At 47.3% G+C, this 25,607-nt stretch overlaps 1 pseudogene; it reads left to right on the top strand.

Annotated features, from left to right (window-relative positions):
- Positions 1-1,315: 1,315 nt before the first annotated feature.
- On the top strand, positions 1,316-1,603 carry LOC110256803 (protein kish-A pseudogene; annotated as a pseudogene).
- Positions 1,604-25,607: the final 24,004 nt, after the last annotated feature.

Here is a 25,607-nt window from a genome sequence, read left to right as displayed (position 1 = left end):
TTTATCTCCCCCCTCTTTTTTTTTCTTCTTTTTTCTTTTTAAGGCCACACTTGCAACATATGGAAGTTCCCAGGCTAGGGCTCAAATTGGAGCTGCAGTTGCTGGCCTACAGCAATGCCCAATCCAAGTCACATCTGTGACTATGCTGCAACTGCAGCAACACTGAATCCTTAACGCACTGAGCAAGGCCAGGGATCAAATACACATCCTCATGGACACTAGTTGTGTTCTTAACCCACTGAGCCACAACAGGAACTCCATATCTCCCCCTTTATGTTTGGTACTTGTTAAGAGATTATGAAAAGTTATCAATATTTGGGGAGGTTGGTAGGCAATGAGTCTGTGCTTCATGCCTGATTCAACTAAGCCCTCTATTCTTAATTTGCTTCTAGATCCTCCTTCAGTCTTTTATTTCATAAAAACTTTTGTATAAACTATTTTATGCTTTGAGATAGAAAATGCACCCCACTTCTTCCCTCCCATGGGTTACACCTATTCTTTTTGTTGTTGTCGTTCCTTTTTTTTTTTTTTTTTTTTTGTCTTTTTTTAGGGCCACAACTGTAGCATGTGGAAGTTCCCAGGCTGAGGTTGAATCAGAGCTGCAGCTCCCAGCCTACACCACAACCACAGAAATGCCAGATTTAAGCCATGTCTGCAACCTACACCACAGAGTAAGGCCAGGGATTGAACTCGAATCCTCATGGATGATAGTCAGGTTCGTTATGGCTGAGCCACAACAGGAACTCCTCTCACTATTCTTTACTAGGGTTTCCTGAGGATGTCAGCATATAGGACTGGCGAGTTCCAATAAACTTATCCAAGTTTATTGATTATAGAATGACCTCCTCTAGAAGGGTGTGAAACGCCACCAAGTTCTTTGACTTTTAGGCAGATGCTAGTAGTATTCTGGTGAATGATTTGTTATATTTATTTCAATTTAGGACTAAGCATAGTGGGACATCTAAGGCCAGTTTGTATCTTCACTGCTATGGCATCAGAAATGTTAAAGTTGGGAGTTCCCGTCATGGCGCAGCAGAAACAAATCCATCTAGGAACCATGAGGTTGTGGGTTCAATCCCTGGCCTCGCTCAGTGGGTTAAGGATCCAGCATTGCTGTGAGCTATGGTGTAGGTTGCAGACATGGCTTGGATCCCACGTGGCTGTGGCTCTGGTGTAGGCCTGCAGCTGAGCTGGGGTTGGACCCTTAGCCTGGGAACCTCCACATGCTGCAGGTGCGGCCCTAAAAAAAAGAAAGAAAAAAAAATGTTAAAGTCATCTTCTTCCCTGCACAAGGAAAGGTGATGCGGCTGGGGCTTCGTGGGCCTCACTATGTCTGCCATTTTCAACTTTCACAGTCTGTTGACTGTAATCTTGCTGCTTATGTGTACCTGTGCTTATATCCGATCCTTGGCACCCAGCCTCCTGAACAGAAATAATGCTGGATTGTTGGGTATATTTTGGAAGTACACTAGAATTGGTGAACGGAAGAGTCCTTCTATTGCAGTATCCTGTGCTGTGATGGCCTTCAGCATCCTCTTCATACAGTAGCTCGGAAAAATGCCAGAATTCAGATGCCATCAGATTTAAATATTTTAAGAAAAGGACATATCTGCAGAAAATAATGCAAAGAATGGTTAACCCTTTTATCTCTGACGATTGAATGAGATATATTTCCAGCTGCTGTTCTCTGTTTTTGTTATTGGACCAATGTTCTATATCAATTAGGATGTAACCATTTAATACTCAGTGTTTAAACATGTCTGTAACAATCAACCTCAGTCCTGTCACTACAGGATTACATATGCATATTGTCATTCCCTTGTGTCATATACCAGTTTTTAGTGAGTTATCTTTAAGGCACCATGGTAGAAAACAAAAGTAGCAAATTACTCAAGTTCCTTTCACTGTGATTTGGAAATGATAAATCTTTATAGAATGGGAACTTTTTCTGGACTAGCTTTTTTATTGGAAAAAAAATGTTCAATTTGTGTTGGTAAGGATTGCATTCATATTTAATAATGCTTGCTTTTCCTCTGGCCACACCATTTGGAGCATTAACCAGAGTACCTCTACTCTTAGCAAACTGTAGTTGATTACAAGTCTTTAACCTATTTTTAAAAAGCCTATGCAGTTCCTTAGGAAAATAAATGAGGTGTGAATTAAAAGAAATATTGAGAAAATGTTCCTATGTAACATACAAGAGTTCAGAATACCTGACTGTGTTATATAGCCTCTGAGACCACTCTTGTTAAGTATGGATAAATGTCTTAAGTATAGATTTGAGAAGCTAACTTATCGTCTGGATAAGACTGAGACTACATGCTTAGAGGTAAAAAGAGTTAAACAGAACAATTACACAATGATTTAAAAAAATGTTAAAGTCACTTTCATAACCTGTTTTTATTTCAGCTATGGCTTTTTAAAGCTTAACTAGGACTTAACTTTATTTGGGGATAATCCTTAACATGCTTTACTCTGGATTTCTATGCATGTGGGATGATCTTAGGACCAAGGTGGCTGATAAAAAATTTACCAGCCCTAATGAGTTTACATAACATACTCAAACTATTTTGTGGCTTAATTTTTATCACTACCATGTCCCACAGGGGCAAAGTTAAGCAAGACTTTGTGAGCTACTTTTTAGTGTGCTTGATGTTTGCTCTTTTTAATTTTTTCTGATTTAGAGGGTATTCTCAGTGGGATGCAGATACTTGCATGTGTAATCTTCTTAGAAATGAATAGGCTAGGACCACACCTTTGTGTTTATGAAGTTAGTAAATCCATCTAGGCATTTACAGTGGCTCACTTTAAATACTAAACTACATCAACGGGTGGAGTAGGACTTTGTACATATAAGATTTATGCATTTTCATGATATATTTGTATTCTGTGTAGTAGTCTGGGTTGTGTTAAACTTAGTGTTGAAATATTTATTTTCTTTTGAAGATCATTAAAATGTACTTTGTTTTTATCTTGTTTGAGGTAAATGGCAGCTAGAGGGGGCATCATTCTATATAAGCCTTAATATCTAAGTAATTGATTGGTATTATTAGAAGGCTAGGTTGAAGGTACACTAGCTTTGGGTTACTGAAGTAACGGCAATGTTTGTTAGATGAGTTAGTTGACTCCTGTGTAGTTCTATGCTTTGCCATGTTTGGAGGAGTGTTGGCTCAGCAATAATAGCATACAAAGTATGAAATTTAGTGGGAGGTAGGACAGTTTGATTAAGGGGGCTATCTACCTGATGTGCATGTGTGTGTGTACGTATGTGTGTAATTGTTCTATGTCCTGTGACCATGGACTCAGTAACACATTACGGTTGATTATGTTGGTAAATACTATTCAGTTTAAGCTCAGCTAAAGTTGCTTGACTGTGTTAAGGCCTCTGATGGCCACAGCTGAGTCACAGCATCCTCCAAAATTAAAAATACCAAATGCATAAAACCAGTTACATGTGAACAGAAGCTGTTTTGATAGTTCACTGAGATATTTAAGGAGAAAGAGTGGGCAGTAAAGGGAGAAATGGCCCTGAAATAAGAACCAACCACGAGATATATTTTGTCTGCCATTCCCTGGTGGTCTATAAGTTCAGGACTGATGTTGTCACTGCTATGGCCCAGGATTGATCCCTGACCTGGCAACTTCTGTATGACACAGGTGTGGCAAAAAACAAACAAGTGTGTATGTATATACACACACACACACACACATATACACACACATGTACATGATTAATTTATAGAAATCCCCATGGTTCTTGGGCCTGGAACTAGGAGAGAGGCACATTTGTGGACAGGTTGATGGTTTATCGAGGCTTTCTAATTATGTTCTTGTTGCTGGTTATGACAAGCATGTTGACTGGAAATGTTTGGACATAATGTGGTATGTACAATTAATAAATATATGCCCTATATAATATCAATCACTTCAATTACCCCTAAGAATATTCTGTAGGGACTGAAATCTAATAAGGATTTTTTTTTTTTGGTCTTTTTAGGGCCGTACCCATGGCATATGGAGGTTTCCAGTCTAGAGGCTACAGTTGCCAGCCAACACCACAGCCACAGCAATGTGGGATCCAGGCCGCATCTGCAACCTACACTATAGCTCAAGACAGTGCTGGATACTTAACCCACTGAGCAAGGCCAGGGATCAAACCTGCATCCTCATGGATCCTAGTTTCCACTGAGCCACAACAGGAACTCCCAGGGATTGAACTATTTTTTGTTTTTTGGGGCACCCACAGCATGTAGAAGTTCCTAGGTCAGGGATCAGACCCAAGCCACAGCAGCAACCTGAGCCACAGTAGTCTTAATGCCAAGTCCTCAACCACTAGGTCACTTAGGGAATCCCTGGATTGTATGTTTAATGTGTCCTACAATAACAATAACCTGAAGTACATGCTTATACATATGAGGTAGATAATTAATGCATTTTATATGATCATGAATTGTGTGTGATAAAGCATATTTATTATATATATGGAAGGACAAGTAATGCACAATGTACACAGTAACGTCAGCTTTTATGATAACATTTTTAATTCTTACACGGCACTTAAAAGATAGTATAAATGTCCCATATGCAAATTATTCAGGAATAGTTTAAGTCTTAATTTTCAGCTTTGGGAGATGAAGGTGAATCTGGAGCTTCTTCCTTGAGTCTTAGGGAGACATACTATTCTCCTTTTCTGATTTACAAACTAGGGTAATGAATACATTGCCAAGTGTCTTTTTTTAAGGTGGTCATTTCCAGTGTTATAAAGACAAGAATGAAAAGAAACTATAGAATGGATGCTACTTTGGGTTTGCACAGTCAAAAAATGAAACTGAAGCTGAGATCGATGCAGCCCAAGTTTCATTCAGTGGGCAAAGAATGGAGATGTGGGAACATAGTTCACAGATCAAGTTCCCACCCAAGTGGTGAGAGGAATTTGATTTTAATGAGTAAAGATACAGGGAGAAGTGAGGCTAATGACAGGGAGGGTATGTGCATTCATCTGCAGGGGAGAGCAGAGCTTTCCTGGAAATGGCGTACCACCCCCTTCTTATCCTTTTTTGGTCTGCATCTTCCAGTCCTGGCCACCAAGAGGTGTGTCATCTAGTAGCTAATGTAGTAAAATCAGCACAGCATGAGACTTGGAGTCTGTGGAAGGTCAAATTTTTCACCATCTTGATTCCACCTCCTTCAGTCTGGTTTTTGTTCCCAGAACTTCCTCCTTTTGTCACCCGACCCTGTCATTTAAAGATACATGTTAACTCCTGTTCAAGGAGGAGTTGGCAGGTTTGGAGCAAGGCTTTGCCATCAGCTGGGGCAACTAATTCCCCTCATTCCCTGTCATGCTCCCCATTCTTGAGGGTGCAAGTCTGTCTTCTGAGGCTGATTCCTGCTGAACATGGGTGTAGGAGGTGCAGGAATGTTCCTGCCCAGCCTAAAATAAGTCTGATTGTCACCAGGCTACAGTCTCAGTTCTTGTATCCTTGTATGTTTGTATCCTTGTGTTAGTATCATCTGAAGTTTGAGGGCTTCAAGTCCTTTCCTAACGAAGTTAACAAGGCTTTTATGGAGGCAAGACCTGAAGATGAGCAGGAGGTTAATGGCAGTTAGTGGGCCAAGAAATGGAAGAAACCAGGTTGAACTAAAAAGGCTCTGCTTGACCATATTCCAGGACCTTTTGTGTTACATCTTTGCTCATCTATCTCTTTTAGGTTTACCTCAGTCTGACCGGAGTTACTGACATACATGTGGCAGGTTTTATTAATAACTGTGCAGAATTTCCCCTGTTCAGTCAGGAGGTAGTCAAGGGCTAGCCTCTTGTCAAGTACAATCTTTTCTCCTGAGTCCAGAAAAATATGGGGTCCTTGTAAGGCATCCTTCATGTTTTTAGACAAGTCCTCAAGGGCCCATGTGAGACTTTGTAGAGTGATTTCATGGTATGCAGAACCTCCCCAGGGGGCCACCAGTCCAAGAGCAATCTCTGCTCCTACCAGAATGAGTCTTATTGCCCTTTTATCTCAGGACTGGGTGATATTATGAATGGCTATACCTAGGCTCCTAGAGCTCAGCCAGCCTAGCATGTATTGTGCACAAATAGGGCATCTTCTACGCAAGGGTAGGCTAGACCCCATCCCAGAGGAGTTAGGGCTGTTCTGATGGGATGGTTGGTTTATCCCAGGGCTCCGAAAGAATAGGTACCCAGAGGGAGCACATGCCTGTGCCCTTATAAGGAGTTGAACCACATTTGTAAGAGGCTATCCCAAGAGGGGGTGTCCTTGCCGCGTGGGGAGAGAAGCCCATCTGCATACTGGGGGTCATTGGGGGATTCTTGACTGGTGGCTTTTCCCCAGGTCCCAGGAAGGCCATACACTAAACATCAGACAAGAAGCATCTCCCCTTCCCCATAACTACATCTCTGTGTGGTCCCTGAGTGTATTCATGGAGTCAGTGCAGAGGGCACCAATGGGTGAGATTTCCACAGGAGTCAGTCCTGGGGCACTTAAATTGTGAGGTAATGGAAGAAGCATCAATCAGAGTCCAGAGCAGCCCCAGGTTGTTATTACAAGTTTCTCACTTTAAGGGGGTATAGCTCGGGGGTAGAGCATTTGGTAGTGGGGCAGTGGCAGTGATATCAGTTAGAGAGATAGTGCTTTAGTGTCAGTGCTTTTTATTTGTTAGAGATACCAATGCTAGGGGTGAGGTCCAAGCAGGGAAGCTACATTAGGGGTGGGACATGAACTTCAAGAGGGGTAAGTTTAGCAGACCTGTGAGCCAAGGTGAGAGTGAGGTTGTCTTTCTTAGGCATAAAATGTAATACCTTTAATCCATAGGCATCACTGTGTGGGTGCGGGTGATGAGCCAGCCACTGGGATAGATTTTGTCCATGGGCTATAATCCTGCAGAATTTATGATTACATTAAGTTCCCATTCTGCATGGACAGTTTTGTAAAAGATGGAGCAGAGAATATAAGAAAGAATAGTCAATAATGGCTACTCATCCTGCTTACTATATTAATATCCAGCATGGACAGATGAGATGTTTACCAGAGAAGGGGATCTGGCAGAACAGCAGAAGCCAACTAAGGCAATAGCAATGGCAAAGCCAGATACCAAGCCTGTCCACCATGCTACCTATGTATTGGTAAGTTCATCCTTTTGAAAAGTAACTTAAGGTCTGTGCCAGGTTCACAAGTGTTTTGAGTGTGTGGCTCAGGAACTTCTTCAGATATAGGTGATGTCTTCACTCTGGTATGATGGGCCCATGGACTTATTCCCTGGAATTTTAGGGCACAATAAGTGGATAAGATGACTAGATAAGGTCCTGTCCACTTGGGAGTCTAACTGGTCCTATGGATTTCCAGTTTTCCAGGCATTCAGATAAACCCAATTCCCAGGGGAGAAAGGATGTACAACCATGTCAGAAAGGAAGGTGGTTTGGGATTGCTGGATGGTGTAGAGCTGTGATAATTTCCCCCTCTCCATAAGGCATATTTCATATCCTTAAGATTAGTCTTGGAGCCGGGTCCTTCAGGAGTGTGCCTCCCATACATGGCTCATATGGACTAGACATGATTTTTCCTTTAGAGACTATTCACATTCTCATGAGAGCAATGGGGAGAAGGGAGATCCAGGGTTGATGAGTGTTTTGACATAGTTTGGCTAATAAATAAATATATATATATATGTGTGTATATATATATATATACACACATATATATATATTTACCTTTATTGGGGTATAGTTGACTTGCAATATTGTATTAATTTCAAGTGCACAGCAAAGTGAAACAGTTTTTTGTGTGTATATAGATATACAGATATAGATATATAGCCAATAATTTTTCCCGTTTAGGTTATTACCAAATATTGAGTAGATTTCCCTGTGCTCTACAGCAGCTTCTTTTCTTTTTGCTTTTTGGGGCCACACCCATGGCATGTGGAGGTTCCCAGGCTAGGGGTCCAATTGGAGTTGTAGCCACTGTCCTACACCAGAGCCACAGCAACACAGGATCCGAGCTGCATCTGTGACCTACACCAGAGCTCACAGCAATGCCAGATCCTCAACCCACTCAGCGAGGCCAGGAACAGAACCCGCAACCTCATGGTTCCTAGTCGGATTCATTACCACTGAGCCATGATGGGAACTCCTACAGCAGATTCTTGCCTGTTGCCTATTCCCTACTTGGTAGTGTGTATGTGCTAATCCTATTTCCCCAATTTATTCCTCCCCCCGTGGTTTCCCCCTTGGCAACCATAGTTTGATTTCAAAATCTTTGAGTTTATTTCTGTTTTATAAATAAATTTTTGTGTCATTTTTTTTTAGATTCCACATATAGGTGATATCATATGATATTTGTCTTTGTCTGATTTACTTAGTATGTTAATTTCTAGGTCTACCCATGTTGCTGCAAATAACATTATTTTCTTCTGTTTATAGCTGAGTAATATCCCATTGTATATGTGTACCACATCTCCTTTATCCATGGACACTTAGGATAAATGTCCTAATGGACATTTAGGTGCATCTATGTCTCAGCTATTGTCAATAGGGCCACAATGAATATTGGTGTGTATATATCTTTTCAAGTTATGGTTTTCTCCAGATATACATCCAGGAGTTTCTTTTGAGGGTTTGATTTTTTTCCACTTTTCCTGAGGATTGTGGTTTCCTAGTGGAGTTGAAACTGACATCACTAATGGCCTGAACCTAGCCAGAACACAAATTGGAACTTGAACCCACGTGCCAGGACTCGAACCCAGCCAAAACCCAGATTGGGACTTGAATCCACAGTTTTAAATTAGAATCACTCACCCCATGTCTGGACTCATTGAGGTTCAGGTTCTTCATGCCTCAACGCAGAAGGAATTCAGCCAGAGACAAAGTGATAGGCAAGAAATAGATTTTTTAAGATAGGATGCTTGTGAGAGATGTAAGCAGGCAGGCAAGGAGGCTCTGCCCCCAGGATCCAGTGGGCTACAGTTTTATCATCCAAGGGGAGTCGGGGTCAGAAAAGACTGCCTTGTCTTCTTTCTTAGAGCAGTAGCTCCTCCTTAGTATCTTTAAGGTGTGTATTCAAATCAGCTGAAGGGTGATCCTCGAACTCCTGCCCTGGGTCTGAATCTGAATGCAGGCCTCACCCCAACCCCCACCCAATATCCTGAGGCAATGCTCTCACCTTCTCTAGTTAAGGAAGCCTGCCTTGTTCTGATGGCTTTCTTGGGCAATTTATTAACTTACAGTGATCTCCCAAATTCCCCTAAGTTTCCCTCTTTATCTGTGGTCCCTTGTTGGAACTTCTACAACTACCTGTGCCTACTCCATCCCTATCAGAGTGTAAGCCCCATTTAATTCCTAGAGTTTAGATACCCCATTAGTAATTTGGGAATTAAAGGCCCATTGTCACTCTGGATGGACTTAGGGCGCCCAAACTGAGGGATCTTTGCCTAGAGCAGGGTCTTAGAGACCTCCAAGGCAGTCTTGGCTTGGGTGGGAAATATCTCCATCAAGTCTGAGAAGGTGTCAGTCAAAACTCACAAACATCTAAAATTTCCTCGTGCCTAGAGCATTACTGTAAAATCAGTTTGCCAGTCTTGACCTGCATATATGCCGCTATACCAGATAGGGGTCACTCCAATTACCTCGGGAAGGGTGAGAGTTGGTCTTGATATGACAAGCTTCAACCACCCATTGAAGGAGACCAGGGAAATTGGGGACAGTAATGGATTTATGAGCCATTATTATAGGACCCCTTACCCATAATGTGTGTTCTGACCCATGGCCATTATCCATCCACCTTGTATAGTCTGGGATTTTAAAATAGCCCCATCTCAACACCTTTTCCCCTTTCTCCTGGGGTGTGTATGGAAGTGTAGGAGTTAGGGTCTGGGAGAGCCAGGAAGAATGCATTTGAAGTCTGTCCCCACCCTCTGCTGCTTGTTTAACTGTTCCATCTGCTCTGTCATGTCCTCTTAGAATTCCTGCTTCTCCCCCACCTCCGCCCTGCCCCGCCCCTTTTTTTGGCCATGCTTGTGATGTGTGGAAGTTCTGGTCCAGGGAACAAACCTGAACCACAGCAGTAATCTAAGCCACTGCAGTGACAACACTGGATCCTTAACCCACCGAGCCACATGAGAGCTCTCCTGCTTCTCCCTTTTGAGGGCCTCCTTTGGCAGGAGTATAACTTCCAGTAGCTGCATATTCCAGCTCCTCCCACTCTTAATCTCTTTGTTCCCCTCCAGATGACCCACTATAGGATTGAACAGGTGTATTTAGAGTCTATGTAGATATTAACAACTTGCCCTCCAGCAGACCAACCAGAGGACAAAGCTTTAGCAGTTGGGTCAAATTGTTTTTTAAAAAAATAGGCTACAACCTGAGCCAGAGACCCTAGGGTAGTCCCTCTTTTCTCCTGCATATATAGATGGAAGGAACAACTGGGGCAGGTAAAGCTAAGTGAGGGGCTTTCATGGGATGATTTTTCAGTTCAAGGAAAGACTGGTCATACTCAAGGGTTCCACCAGAAAGGGTCAAGGCTGTTTCCTTTTGATTGTTCAGACAAAGACTTAGCATTAAGCCACAGTTGGGGATCCACATGCAGCAGAGCCCAACCACCCCAGGAAACCCCAGAGCTGCTTTCTCATATTAGGCAATGCCCCTGGCAGATCAACTCTTTCCTCTCCCTAGATAGTGCCTTGTGCCCCTTTTCTATAAAGAACCCTAAGTATTCTACCCACTGTGCTTTTTCTTTTGAAACTCTCTTCTCTTAGATGATTCAAGATGTTAACCACATTATGGTCAGAAAACTCTTTGGTGGGGCTGGTGATTGTCACCCATGGGCTGGAGAATAGTTCGTTCCTTGTTCTAACTCAAGGTCACCTAGGCCCTCAGCTAAAACCTTTCCCAAAGGGGTAGGGCAGTTTTTAAATCCCTGGGGCAGAACCATCTGGTACTATTGTTATTTTTTCAAGTTGTCCAGGATCCTGCCATTCAAGTGCAAAAATGTATTGAGATTCTGGGGCCAGGGGCACACAGAAGAAAGCCTTTTTAAGTCTAACACTGAGTAACAGGTCCTCTTAGGGTTTAGGGGAGAGAGTAATCTCCTCCATAGCTTCATTCATGGCCCAAAGGTCCTGAACTAGCCAGTATTTCCCATTTGTCTCCTTTACCAGCAGAATAGGAGTGTTGCAAGTGGACTGGCAGGGTTTAAGAAGCTCTTGCTTGAGGAGGATTTGTACCTGCTAGGGCTTCTTTGCTTAAGGGATATACTTTTTTTTTTTTTTTTTTTTTGAGTTATGGCCAGGTCACAGCTTGACTATGATGAGTGGTGCCTTCTGACTCTGCCCATGATGTCATAGGTCCCTACTGTAAGGTGAGCACGGAGAAAGAGAATGAGCCAGGTGTTCAGGCAAAGAGAAGAAAATTTATTAGAGGGGAAAGGAAGAGGGTGACTGACCCTTGAGAAGAGCCAACCCCTTGCCCTTCTTGCAGGGTCTCCTTATACCCTGTGGATGGCAAATTGGATTCCCTGAAGCGGGGGGAGTTTAATTTATCTTTCGCCTGCAGCTGAACTCTGGTGGTCACATAGTCATGAGAAAGTCGGAGGTGTCTCATGGTAGGGTGGTCTCGTAATCCCGAGAAAGCTAGAGGTGTGTGGTGCCCCACAGTGAAGGGGGGAAAGGTCTCATAGTCTTGGGAAAGTAGGCACCAGTGGATGCCCAGTGGATGAAAACAGGATGTCGCTTGAGCAAGGTGGTCAGTTCCATGGGTCCGCATAAAAAGCCATCTTAACAATGAGCCTCCTAGAATTCCCGTCGTGGCACAGTGGTTAACGAATCCAACTAGGGACCATGAGGTTGCGGGTTCGATCCCTGGCCTTGCTTGGTGGGTTAAGGACCCAGCATTGACGTGAGCTGTGGTGTAGGTCGCAGACACGGCTCGGATCCCGAGTTGCTGTGGCTCTGGCATAGGCCGGTAGCTACAGCTCCAATTCAACTCCTGGGCTGGGGAACTCCATATGCCACAGGAGCAGCCCTAGAAAAGACAAAAAAAAAAAAAAAAAAAAAAAAAAAAAGAGCCTCCATGTAGCCCCTAACACCTACCAAGAGATTAACCACCTTAAGGTTAATTAGGCTATTATTCTTGGAAGAGTGCAGTAGCCCTACAGCTACAGAATGGGCTCAGGTAAGGGGTTTCCACAGTAAGGGGTTTGTCTCTGAGATAAATTGTAGCTCTGAATTTGTAGAATAAATATTTTCCTATTTGGGGGGTTGGGCATTCCAACACATGTAAGAGTGAGATAACATTCTCCCTTTTGAATTGTACTATAAAATTCTACTCCTATGGTTTCCCTCCCACTCCCATGATCTTACATTTATCTTTGGTCATTCTGCTTTGTCAAGTATTCAAGACTGAATAGGTGGCCCCTGTGTTGACTAAGAAGTAAACCTTTTTACTCCCCACAGTCAGGGTCAGCTAAGGCTCCTTGAAGAAACTCTTGGGCCCCTTCAGTCTTCTCTCTATTTCATGTGTGCAACCAGCGAGGATGGGACATCGGTGAATTGCCCCCAGTTTCAAAGACCTTATCTATAGTGGAGAGAAGGGCTCAAAACCAATCAAAGTGCACACTGCAAGGAGGGCGACTGGAAGGTAGAATGTCCCAAAGGTCTTAAAGGAAGCTAAGGGGCCTTCCTTCAATCCCTTGTAGTGGTTGCTCCAGTTATATAGATCAGAGGAGGTAAGGATATATACGTGGTGGTCAGTCAGCCCTCTCCACTGGGGACCTCCCAAAGGGGGGATAGCGTAGTGACTCAGGAGAGCTGGTACTGAAAGTCAATATGGGTGTGCATTGGACTGGTCTCGGAAGGAGGCATACCAAAAGGTGGAGGTGGGAGAGTCAGAGAGGGGGTGAGGACCGCAGGTAGGATGGTGGTGAAATGGAGGGAAAGGACGGCACCACAGAATGAGGAGAGGTAGGGGGAGATGACTCAGGAGTCATGGGTGAACTCTCAGAAGGGGAAGGAGCTACTCATGGCCAGGGGAGAAAATGAAGAGGACCCTTGGGCTGAGATTCCAGTACAAGGAGAGAGAGATTAGACATAAACTCATTTCTTTTGGGGGCCCTCTGTTTGGCAAAGCACCCTGAAAAATGGGACAAAGGGGATCTCGTCCCGTTTTTTTCAGATGCTAGCACTGGAGGTCCAATGGAAAATGGTATTATAGTTGAGAGAGCCAGTAGTTGGCTAACTTTCCCCATCTACAAATTTATACTGTGGTCATGTGGGTCATGAGATGGGGCAAAAGGAAATGAGCTGTTTGTTAGTGGGTGAGAATTTTCACTTATGGAGGATGTACCCTGATGGTGATTTTTGCCAGGATAGAGGCTGAGTTACACTCCCCAGGGAAGACCTCACTTCTTACCTGTTTCCAGCTCCTGTCTGGCCTCCTCTGAGGGTTGGTGTTGATGCAGATCCCACAAAATCTAGCCCACACCAAATGGTCTAGGTGCTCTAACAGAAACATGAATAACTCTTTGCAGGCGATGGGAGGTGAAGGGCAGTCTAAGAGAACCTTGGTTATAAGGTCCCCTCTTAAGTCAGTGATTCAGCGTTCCAAGCCCCACTGTGAGGCTGTAGGAAATAGCTGAAGTAGATGCGTGCTCTTCAGAAAACAGTCTCTGGATATGGGGGGAAGTTGGAGTGGGAATAAAGGTTCTCTAGCCAAATAAATTATTCAGAGAGCCTCTCTGGCAGTCAGTGAGACTTGCTCAAATAGGGTTTGCTCATGCTCGAATACAGGTAATCAGTCAGGGAGGCCAAATGCCTATTTGGCATGTGTTCAGTTCTCTACATACTCAGATACAACGGTCCAAAAAGTTAGGATGACTTAGAGTTCCTTTTCTTCCTTCCTCAGCTAGCAAAGTGATTTTCCTGAAATCGGGGGGGGGGGGGAGGAAGGGAGGGGTGGGGTGGGGGCTGGTGGACTTGAATGTTGAGTGGGTAAGAAGAACAGAATTCTGGCTGTTGGGCAGTGCTAATCCTTGTGTTTTTTCCTCTGGAGCGTTCCCCCTCAAACTTCATCTTCCTTTTCTATCTGAGATCCTTCCTCCTGGACTGACTACTGTTATTGGGACCTACCTAAAGCCAGGTAATATGAATTGAGGCTGTGTGATTTACTAGAAGATGGGTCACCTAGTTTAAGGCAGCTGATTGATTTCAGCAGACTCAGGGGGCTTAAAAAATATGAGGCAGGTAATATGAATTAAGGATAGCCCAAAGTCCAGACAATTGGACAGGCTGTCAGGAGTTCTAAAAGCCTTTGGAATCTTCAGGGGCAGAAATCTGAACTCCAAAGTAGTTGACTGGATATTGTGCATGCAGCGTTCTAGAGTCAGTGTGCACAGTGTTTGGTATCTGGAAAGCTGGGCTGGTGGTCCTGAATGCAGAGTGTATAAGCAGAGGTTCCATCCCAGACACTTCAGAGTTTTGTGAAAAGTTCTTTATTTTTCTTCCATCTGAGCCTCTCCCTTCTTTTGTGCACAGCTGAGGAAAAATCTTATCTCAAGACAAGTCACTTATATTAAGAGGGGAGGCTCATTTGGAGTAGGTTCAGTTCACTGACTAAGAAGAGTGGTGAAGGATAGGGAGGAGTGTGTGCCATGGCTGACTCTGAGAGAGAAATAGCCCCTTCTGTAAGGTGCTTTGTTGTTCTTAGAGTAAGAGGAGAAATTAAATCTGCTAGCAGGAGCCCAAGCCCAGTTGAAGTCCATGGGTTTGTTCAGGAGGAAGGGTTCAGAGTTGTTATTACAGGGAATGGCCACCAGAGGGTGCAGAAGCTCCAGCCAAGCCCAGCAACCGCTTGGTGTTGGCCACTTCAAGTCTCAGATGGGATTTGAGATGGGGATAGGTAGATCCACCAGGTCTAGGGGAGGTTACAGGCTGCCTGGGATTCTCCAGTCTAAATTACCTCGGCTGATAGAAAAAAAACATTCTTCTCCCTTCACATTTCTGAGTCTCTATCAGACAGCTGGGATAACCAAAAGTCCAGACTATTGACAGGCTGTCAAATTTCCGAGTGCCTTTGGATTCTTCAGAGGCATAAATGAACCCAAAAGTAGTTGTATATTGGTCATGCTGTGTTCCAGGATCAGGTTTCTATTTGTTTGGAGAGTGCAAAAGCAGAGGTTCCTTGCTGGCCATGTTGGGTACAGCCAGAGACGTCTCCTGAGGGCCCTCTGAAAGTTACTTTTTCGTATTCTTTCTAAGCCTCTCCCTCCTTTCATTTACCTATGAGAGAAAATCTTACCAAAGTGAAGCGTTGAAGAATAGAGAGTGTCGTGCTTGACTTTGAGAGAGAAATGTCCCTCAGTACGAATCTTAGTTAATTAGACTGAGAGGAGGAATTAAATCCGCTCTCAATTGCACATGCCCAGTGGAGTCCATGGGTTAGATCAGGAGGAAAGGCCCTGAGTTGTAATTAGAGTGAGAGGCCACAAGAGGGCACAAAAGTGCAGGCTAAGCCCAGCAGGTGTGTGAATTTGGTTGGCACTTTCAGGCTCAGAGATGGGATTCAAGATGGGGATGGTGAATCTGGGAGGAAGGGGTGGATTCCAGGCCATCTCTGACTCTCCAGTCCAAACTCCAGCGGTATAACCCAGAATGCAAAGGCATTTGCTTTGAATGTTAGGCATGCTGTTTTCACAAGTCAGGCTTTTGTCGGGTGTGGCATGAGAAAAGCAGTGCTTGTGGACCGGTATGGTGTGGGCAGCAGCGGTGTTTGTGCCTGGCCAGGTGTGCTTATCACTGGGATATAGCTCTGAGATTTCTCCCCAGAGTTCCTTTTTATTTTTCTTACCCAAGCCGGTGCTTCCTGTGAGTCACTCCTGAGGGAAGAACATTAGCTGAAACGGGGTCTCATGTATTAAGGTGAGCAGATGAATTCCAGCTGGGGACCTGACTTGAAGTGGAATCAGCTGATGGATGTAGAGTAGTGGTGTTGGAGAGGAAAGGAGGAGGGAGAGTGCCCTGAGAGACTTGGAGAGAGAAATGCCACCCTGCGTAAGGCAGCACATGGTGGTTCTCGGAGGGAGAGGAGAATGGACATCAGCTGTAAAGCCAGGGCAGTCCATCCACGGGTTTTGTCAGGAGGCAGGAGGAAGGGCTCTGAGTTTATCAGAGAGGATGGCTGCCAGAGGGCATCAGAGCATTGGCAGAGCCCAGCAGCTGCTTCGCATATCACAGCTCAGAAGTGGGGTTTGAGATGGGGCCAGTGGATCCCCCAGGACGTGCCTAGTGAGCAGGGGTAGGTTACAGGTCGCCCCTGACTCTCCAGTCGAAATTACCTCACCTAATAGAAGGGACACAGTTTTGCCTTCACATCTGTAGGTCACTGTTAGACAGCTCGGGCAGCCCAAGGTCTGGACATTTGGATAGGCTGTCACACTTCTGACTACCTTTGGATTCTACAGAGGCAGAAATCCAAACCCAAAAGTAGTTGGCTTGAATATTGGGCATGCAATGTTCCAGGATCAGGCTTATAAGCTCTTTGGCATCAGGAAACTGGGCTGGCGTTCATGAATGGAGAGGGTAAAAGCAGACGGAGGTGGCTCGGTGGGCAGGCTACATTCATCCCTCAGACCTGTCTCTTGAAATTTCTCTGAAAATTTCCTTCATTTGCTTCTATATGGCCCTCTCCCTCACTTTTTCACCCCTGGGGGGTGGGGGGGAACATTACCTCCAAGCAAGTCACACAAAACAAGAGGGGAGGCTGATTAATTTAACCCTGGTTGCCTGTTATGGAGTAGGTTTGGCTCAGTGACTGAGAGGAGTGGTGAAGGATAGGGAGGAGTGAGTGCCATGGCTGACTGAAAGATAGAGAAATACCCCCTCTCTGGTAGGCCCTTGGTTGTTCTTGGAGAGAAGGAATTAAATCAGCTATCATGTGGGCAAGCCCAGCAGAGCCCATGGTTTGTTCATGGGGTAGGAGGAAGGGCTTTGAGTTATTATAGAGAATGGCCACCAGAGGGCGCCAAAGTACCAGCCCAGCCCAGTTGGGCTTTGACAGTTGCAGGCTCAGACATGGGGTTCAAGATGGGGATGGTGGATCCCCCAGCAGTTGTCTAGCAAGGAGGGGTAGGTTCAAGGCCACCTCTAACTCTCCAGTCCAAACTTTCTCACCTGGTAAAGGGGATATTGTTCTGCTTTCACATGTCTGGGTCATCATCTGTGGGCTCAGGCAGTCCAAAGTCCACACCATTGGATGGGTCATGAGGGGTCTGACTGCCTTTTATTTCTGCAGAAGCAGAACTCATAACCCACAAGCAAGCCTTTGGCTTGAGTACCAGGCCTGCAGTTTTCCAGAGTTGGGCTTGCACAGTGTTTGCCCTCTGGAGAGCTGGGCTGCTGGTTGTGATGGAGAGCATCAAAGCAGAGGTCGTTTGCTAGGCAGGCTGTGCCCATCCCAGAGACCTGTCTTGTGAGGCATCTCTGAAAACTCGCTCATTTTTCTTCCATCAGAGCCTCTCCCTCCTTTCGTGCACTCCTGAGGGAATAATCTTAACCTAAAACCAGGTCACATAAAATAAGGGGTGGTGAGGTGGCATTTGGGGTGGTGTGGTATTTGGAATAATTTAAAGCCGGTCACCTGAGTCAGAGTGTGTCCTGCTGATTGACTTAAAGGAGTGCTGACAAGGAGCAGTGAGAGATATGGGGAGCTTTGAGAGATAAATACCACCCTCCATAAGGCTTTTAATTTTATGGAGGGGGGCCAAATCAGGCTCACAAGCCTCATGGGATTGAAAATGCAGACCTGTGACATGTATCAGGTTTTGAAGTGGTCTAGGGTGGGGTGAGTACTCTGGGAGACTTTGAGAAAATCATGACTGTGTCTGTAGGGCATATCATGGGTTTGAGAGGGAGATCTGGGATAAAATCAAGCTAGGTTTCCAAGGGCAGTGCCGCAGCTCCAGGGCCAGATGGCGCCAGAACACTGGCAGAACCTTCAGTGTCAGAGATGGGGCTGCAGACAAGTTTGGCAAAATCCCATGCACAAGCCCAGAGATGAGAGGGTGGTTACTCTGGGTCTTTGTCGCTCCATCCCAAATTGCCTCACCTCTCACAGGGGACCTAGGTGTCACTTCAGAATATACTGGGGCACTTCCAGTCTGGTTAGGCAGCCCAGGGTAAGACTACTCGACAGATTCTCTGGGGTCTGATTTCCCCTTGTTTTTAGAGAGGCAGAACTCTGGATGAGAAACATGTGTATTGAATCTTGGGCTTGCAGTTTCCAAGCCTTGGGACTGCAGAGGATTGCCATGTGGAAAAACAGGCTGGTGGTTGTGAATGGAACATGGAAAATGGGGATGCTTTGGTGGGCTGCTTTACTTAATTTCTGTACTTTTTCTCTCAAAAGATCTCACCGAACTTCTTCCCTCTCCATTTAAGCCTTTTTCCAATTTCCTACCCCAGTTTCAGGGAGCAGGCCTAAAGGCAGTTCTCATGAATTAAGACAAGCTGATTGATTTTTAAATGGCTCTCAAGACCCAGTGGGTGGGGAGCCAGAGGGTTTTAATGTATTGTGGTGGGGTAGGTTGTGGTGAGTGCTCTGGGAAATTTTGAGAAAGAAATACCCCAGTCTGCAAAGCAAGCCATTGCGTTTAAAGGGTGAGAAGGAAGGACAACAACCTGGCAGGTGTATAAGATCATTGTGCTTAGAGGGTGAGGAGGAACAAAATCAGGTTTGCAGGTGCCCAAGGTGAGTACAGCCTCAGGGACTGCTGAGGGAAACAGGAGGAAGGGTTGAGTTGGTGTTAGAGCTGATGACCGCCAGATGGCACCAGAGCCCACCCGCAGCTTCCTGGCTGCCTCTCCAGGTTCGGACATGGGTTTAAAGACAGGTTGGTGCAAACACAGGACCTGTCAGAGTGTTGGGGTGAATCGGAGGACACCTCTGATTCTCTGGCCCAAAATTGATCATTCGGGGAAGGAAAACATCTCTGCCTTTAGCATCCGATGGGCTTTCTCAGCCTGATAGTGTAGCCAAGATGCCAGAGAGTTCAACAGGTTCTCTGGGGTCAGACTTCCCTTGTTTCAGGAGAGGTACAACTCAGGACACAGAAATATCTGTCTTGAATCTTGGGCTTGCAATTTTCAAGCCTATAGCTTCTGCGGGTTTATCATGTACAAAAAGGGGCTGTTATTCATGAATGTAGCACGTAAAAGTTATAATATTTTGGTTGGCAGCTGTGTGAATCACCGTGAATTTTCTCTTAAGACATATCCCTAAATTTCCTTCTTTCTATCCATTGAGCCTTTTTTCCTCTGTATCTTACCTCTGTTTCAGGAAGCAGACCTAAAAACATGTACCATGAATTAAGGTAGGAGGATTGATTTAAAGAAGGCTCTCAAGACCCAGTGGTGGAGTTCCTGTTGTGGCAAAACAGAAATGAATCCAACTAGTTTCCATAAGGATGCAGGTTCGATCCCTGGCCTCGCTCAGTGGATTAAGGATCTGGGGTTGCTGTGAGCTGTGGTCTCAGATGTGGTTCAAATCCCACATTGTTGTGGCTGTGGTGTAGGCCACAGCTGTAGCTCTGATTTGACCTCTAGCCTGGGAATTTCCATATGCCGCTGGTGTGGCCCTAAAAAAAACCAAAAAAACCAGTTGTGGGGAGGCAGCAGGTTTTATTGTATTGGGTTGTGCTGAGTGCTCTGAGAGAGTTTGAGAAAGAAATAGCCCTGTCTGCAGGGCACTTCAGTGTGCTGAGTTGGAGAGCAGGAAGAAAATTAAGCTGGCAGGTGCCCAAGGCCAGTGCATCCCTGAGGGCTACTGAGGGCTCTGGAGGAAAGGCTGAGAGTTGATGTTAGAGGGGACAGCTGCCAGATGGCACCAGAGCACAGACAGAGCCCATCTGCACCTCCTTGGGTGCACCTTCCATCTGAGATGGGGCTGGAGATAAGTTTGGCAGAGCCCCACACATGAGGGGTTGGTTACTCTGGATCTTTGTTGCTCCATCCCAAGTTGCCTCACCTCACACAAGGGACACAGGTGTCACTTCAGAAGGTACTGGGGCACTTCCAGTCTGGTTAGGCAGCCCAGTGGTGTGAGTGCTTGACAGGTTCTCTTGGGTCTGATTTCTGTTTGTTTCTAGAGAGGCAGGACTCTGGACAAGAAACGTGCCTTAAATCTTGGGTTTGCAGTTTTCAAGCCTCAGGACTGCAGAGGATTGCCATGTGGAAAAACAGGCTGGTGGTTGTGAATGGAATACGGAAAAGGGGGGATGCTTTGGTGGGCCGATTTGCTAATCTTTGTCCTTTTTCCTCTCAAAAGATCTCACCAAACTTCTTCCCTCTCCATCTGAGCCTCTTTTTCCCTGTTTCAGGGAGCAGGCCTAAAGGCAGTTCTCATAAATTAAGGTAGGTTAATTGATATAAAGAAGACTCTCAAGACCCAGTGGGTGGGGAGGCAGAGGGTATTAATGGATGGGGTGATTGCTCTGAGAGATTTGACAGTAAAATACCCCCAGTGTGTAGGGCACATCACTGGACTTAAGAGTGTGAAGAGGAACAAAATCAATTTGGCCCGGGGTCTAAGGCTGCTGAGGGCAACAGGAGGAAGGGCTAAGAGTTGCTGTTAGAGCATATGCCCACCAGATGGCGCCAGAGCATTGGCAGCGCCCCCATGCACCTCCTGGCTGCACCTGCAGGCTCAGAATTGGGGTTGCAGGTGGGTTACTAGAACACCCAGCACGTGCCCAGAATGTTGGGGTTGGTTACAGGATGGCCCTGACACTGGCTGAAATTGCTTCACCTCAGAAAGGGGAAATATGTGTGCCTTTAGCATCAGATGAGTATTTCCAGCCTACTTGGGTGCCCAAGAGCCAAAGATATTGACAGCTTCTCCAGGGTTAGATTGCTTTTTTGTTTCTCTAGACGAAAGTCTCTGGAACCAAAATATCTCTTGAATCTTGGGCTGGCAATTCAGAAGCCTCCAGGATCTTGGAAGTTGTCATGTGAAAAATGGGGCTGGTAGTCAGGAATGGGAAATGGAAAAATTATGGAAATCCCTGTACTTTTCTCTCCACAATTCTCCCCAAAGTCCATTCTTCCCCTCCCATCTGAGCCTCTTTTTCCTGTCTCTGGCCCCTGTTTTAGGAGCAGACCTAAAGGAAAGTCATGTGAATGAAGGCAATGTGATTGACTTAAAGAGGGCTCTCAGGACCCGATGGGTGGGGAGGCAGAGGGTTTTAATGAGCTGGGGTTGGGTAGGTTGGGGTGAGTGCTCTGGGAGACAGAGAGAGAGAACTACCCCACTGTCTACAGCACTTCACTGCTCTTAGCAGCTAAGGAGAAATGAAATCAAGCTGCCAGGGTCCAAGGCCAGCGTAGCTTCAGGGTCTGTTGAGGGAAAGAGGAGGAAAGGCTGAGAGTTCGTGTGGAGTGGACGGTCACCAGGCTGTGTGAGAGCACAGGCAGAGCCCCGCTGCAGCTGCCTGGATGAAATTACAGTCTCAGAAATAGAGACTGTTTCCAACAGTCTTAGAAGCAGAGTTGGGAGTTCCTGTCATGGCTCAGTGGTTAACGAATCTGACTAGGAACCATGAGGTTTCGGGTTCAATCCCTGGCCTTGCTCAGTGGGTTAAGGATCTGGTGTTGCCGTGAGCTGTGGTGTAGGTCTCAGATGTGGTTCGGATCCCACATTGGGACTTGGCTTGGATCTGATGTGGCTGTGGCCGGCGGCTACAGCTCCAAATAGACCCCTAGCCTGGGAAACGCCATATGCCATGGGAGCAGCCCTAGGAAAGGCAAAAAGACCAAAAAAAAAAAGAAAGAAAGAAACAGAGTTGAAGGACTGTTGAACCATTTAGCACACGCTCATAGGTTTTGGGTTGGTTACAGGGCACCTCTAATACTCTGGCCAAATTGCCTCACCTCAGGGAGGGGATGCAGCTGTGCCTTCAGCATCTGATGGGCATGTCCAGCCTGATCAGGTGCCAGAGTGTGACATGTTCCTTGGGTCAGCTTGCCCTTTGTCTCTCCAGAGGCAGACATTTGGACCCAAAACATATGTGATGTATATTGGGATTGTCATTTTTAAGCCCTAGTCTGAGGAATTTTCTTCTTCCTCTGCCTCTCAGTGCACTGAAATACCCTACAGGTGAGGATGTGATACCAGCACATCTAAGATTCGAGCCAGGTATCTCTGGGTCCAGAGTTGTGCCTCCAAATGAACAAAGGGCACTCAGAACCCAGAGAGCCTGTCAAACTGCCTGGATATTGGGTCAGCTGACCATGCCGAAAGTAAACCACAGATGTGATGCCGGAACTATGTCCCCTCTCTAAGGTGAGGAAAATTGGCCAGAGGGTAAGGGGTGCCCTGCAAACATACCCCAGGTCTGGGCACCTCCTTGGAGTTCCACCGAACCATCTCCAACCATGTATTTCAGCCTGAAGGTATGGCCGGGGAGCTGCAGGCGGCTCTGCTGGGCTCTGGCAACATCTGAATGGAATGTGCTTTAATGGCAACTCTCAGCCCTTCCTAAGCCTCCCACAGCCGAACCCTGGTGGGCACTGGCCCGGGGAATGTGCCAGCATGAATTCCTTCCTCCACTCCCTCTCAGCACACTGAAATGCATGATAGGCGGGGGTATAATTATCTGAGAGTCGGTCAGGACACTAACCCACCTGACACCATCCTACTGACTGAAATCAGCAACCCCCATTTTGAAGTCAAGTGACCAGGCTTTGAATAAATCACCCCTGAACCCAGCTTGAAATAAAAAAATCGCCCAGGCTTTCTTCAAATACCTAGATTTAGGTGGCTTCCTTCTCACAGGGGATCACAGAGGAGGAAGAGGCTCGTGCGGGAGGGAAGAGAAGGATGTGGATATCCCTGGGCAGAAGGGGCACAGGGAGAGGCACAGACCAACCCAAAAAAGCCACTGGTTTGAAACTGGTTTCACAATGAGAAGCCAAGATTTCCAAAAGTCAAACTCCAATCTAGCCTGATTCTAGAAAACTGAAACCTAATATTCAAGGCAGGAATTTGTAGATCCAAAGTTCTGCTCAAAAAATGAAAGGGCACCCAGACCCCAGACAGCATGCCTACCTCTCTAGCAGTAGGGCCAAGCAGCAATGTAGGAAGTGACTAATACATGTAAAGGCAGAACTGTTTCCCCTCTTTCAGTTGAGGCATACTCATGGGATGGTAAGAGACCATGTACCAAAATGAAAGGCTCTGGGAATATCCTAAGAGTGTCAGACAACATATATCAAACCATTTCCATGAGCATGAAGGTGAAACCTAGGAAAGGCAGAGAAGCTCTGGAGAGGTTTAAAGTATTTTGGCATGTATGGGCATAAACATCTATGCTCAAACAATTCACTGCTACCGAAGCAGGACCCTGGTTGTGAACGAGCCTACGGCAGGTGCTAGCAAGACCTCCACAGCCCTCTCCCACTACAAACTGAAATGAGCTACTCTTGGGGTTGAACCACTCAGTAGGATGGTTGGAGCACACACCGAAACCAACACCACTCAATTATCATCACACCAACCACCGCAATACTTCAATCACAACTGAACAGCACTTGAGAAGCCCAGTAATCACTATGACTCAGCATAAAATAATGGACTGCCAGCCATGATATTCCATATATACCAGAAACAAAAGAGCAAAAATTGGGGATCGAACACTGGGTGAGACAACACAGGTACAGAAGAAAGGAGTTTCGGCCAAATTCTAGCCGTAAAGAACAAGGGAAACAGCTAAGACAAAGATAAAAGGTAGCAGGCCCGGAAACACTGCATTCACCCCCTGAAGCCCAGCACTCCAGAGGCCCCACGCCCCGCCAGGCTGATTCTGGAAACCCTCACGCCCCACCTTCGACATCAGTGTTTCTTTCTGGGGCCAGACAGGCAGAGGGCACCCGGACCCCGCACAGCCTGTCAAACTCTCTCCATCTCCTGTCCGGACGCGAACTGAACTGGCCCTGTGAGGCGGAACCATGTGCCCTCCCCGAGGGGAGCCAAACCGGCCCACCGGGCCGGCGGCACCACGTGCGCGGGCACCAGGCTCCGGGCACCTCCTGGGGGTTGCATCAGTCCAGGGCCAATCCCCTCCTCAGCCCAGAGGTGCAGCCAGGCAGGTGCGGAGGCAGCGCAGCTCCGCTGGCGCTTTGGCGCCGTCTGGCGGACATGTCCTGGGACAGCAACCCTCAGCCCTTCCTTCCTTTCACTCCTGGACTCAGACACCCCGCCCCACCCGCTTGTTAAGGCCAGAGACAGGGGGGCCCGGGCCTTCAGCACCCATCCGCCCTGGCCCCCAGCCGGAGATCCAGGACCTCCCAGGCCTTGCCCACTCGCCCCTGAGGCAGGTTAGGTTCCTTGACACACGTATGCAGCAGGGGAGGAACGGGCTCAGGGGGAGCGGGAAGCAGGAGGACGTGGGGACCTCTGGACGGAAGGAGCACAGGCACAGGCTCAGCCGGCCCTCCACACCGGCCCCCACCGCGCCCCGCCCACCCACCCCCACGAAAATACCGCCCCCGCGCGCGCGCGCACGCACGCACGCACGCCCTGCGCTCACGACCAAGGGCCCAGCTCTCAGGAAGGCCAATGCCATGCCGGCCTGCTTGGGAAAACAGAAACAAAGAAACAAACCAAAAACGGCACGTCCAAGAGTCACGGCGGATAATCCCGGGCCCGGTGTCCTGCCTCCGACCACCACGAAAGCCGCCCTCGGGCCCCAGACCGCCCTTCAATCTCTGCAGGCATGCCACCTGCCCACCAGGCAGGAGGGGAAGCGCAGGGGCGCCGGCAGAACCTTGTCCCTGGTCTCCGTGGAGGCCCTTTGGGCCACGGGGCGAGAGGCCCGTGTACCCAAATGCAAGTGTCTGGGAACCTCCCCGGGTTCCTTGCACGCAGCCACCTCCCGCTGGGCATCGCAGCCTGGAGACAGGGCGCCCTGGCACCTTCGTGCAGGCGATGGCTGTGACAGAGACCCTCGGCCATCCTCCGCCTCCCACGGCACAGGCCCGGCTCCAAACCGAGCCTGGGGCTCATGCCAGCGCGACCCCCTCACCCCTCTCCCGCTGCGCACTGAGGTGCGCTGCAACCGGGGCTGAACCGGCCCCTAGGTCAGCCGGGCCACGCACCCCACCCGACACCAGCCCACTTCCCGATACCAGCCACCCCACTCATTCGCCCATGCACACGCCGCCTTGGAATCAGCCCCCTTCATCGCTGTGACTCAGCTTGAAACGATGACCAGCCAGCCACGACCCCCCTTTCCTGGTTCCAGCGAGGTTCCTTCTGATGGGGGTCCCCGCCCAGGCTGAGGCGGCTCAGGCGCCGAAGGAAGGAGCGGGTTCGGCGAGCCCTGGCCACACAGAGCCAGGGGTGCCAGCACGGCCCGCGGCCCGCGGCCCGCGGCCCCCAACCGCATGGCCCCACCGCACTGACACACTGCATTCACCCCCTGAAGCCCAGCACTCCAGAGGCCCCACGCCCTGCCAGGCTGATTCTGGAAACCCTCACGCCCCACCTTCGACATCGGTGTTTCTTTCTGGGGCCAGACAGGCAAAGGGCACCCGGACCCCGCACAGCCTGTCAAACT

This window comes from Sus scrofa, chromosome 14 (assembly GCF_054392235.1).
Source record: "Sus scrofa isolate SSC_HxYL_T2T_F1_AM1 chromosome 14, Sscrofa_HxYL_maternal_Yorkshire_Landrace_v2.0, whole genome shotgun sequence".
NCBI lineage: Eukaryota > Metazoa > Chordata > Mammalia > Artiodactyla > Suidae > Sus > Sus scrofa.
The sequence above is the reverse complement of the archived record's forward strand: the minus strand, read 5'-3'. Positions and strand labels throughout refer to the sequence as shown.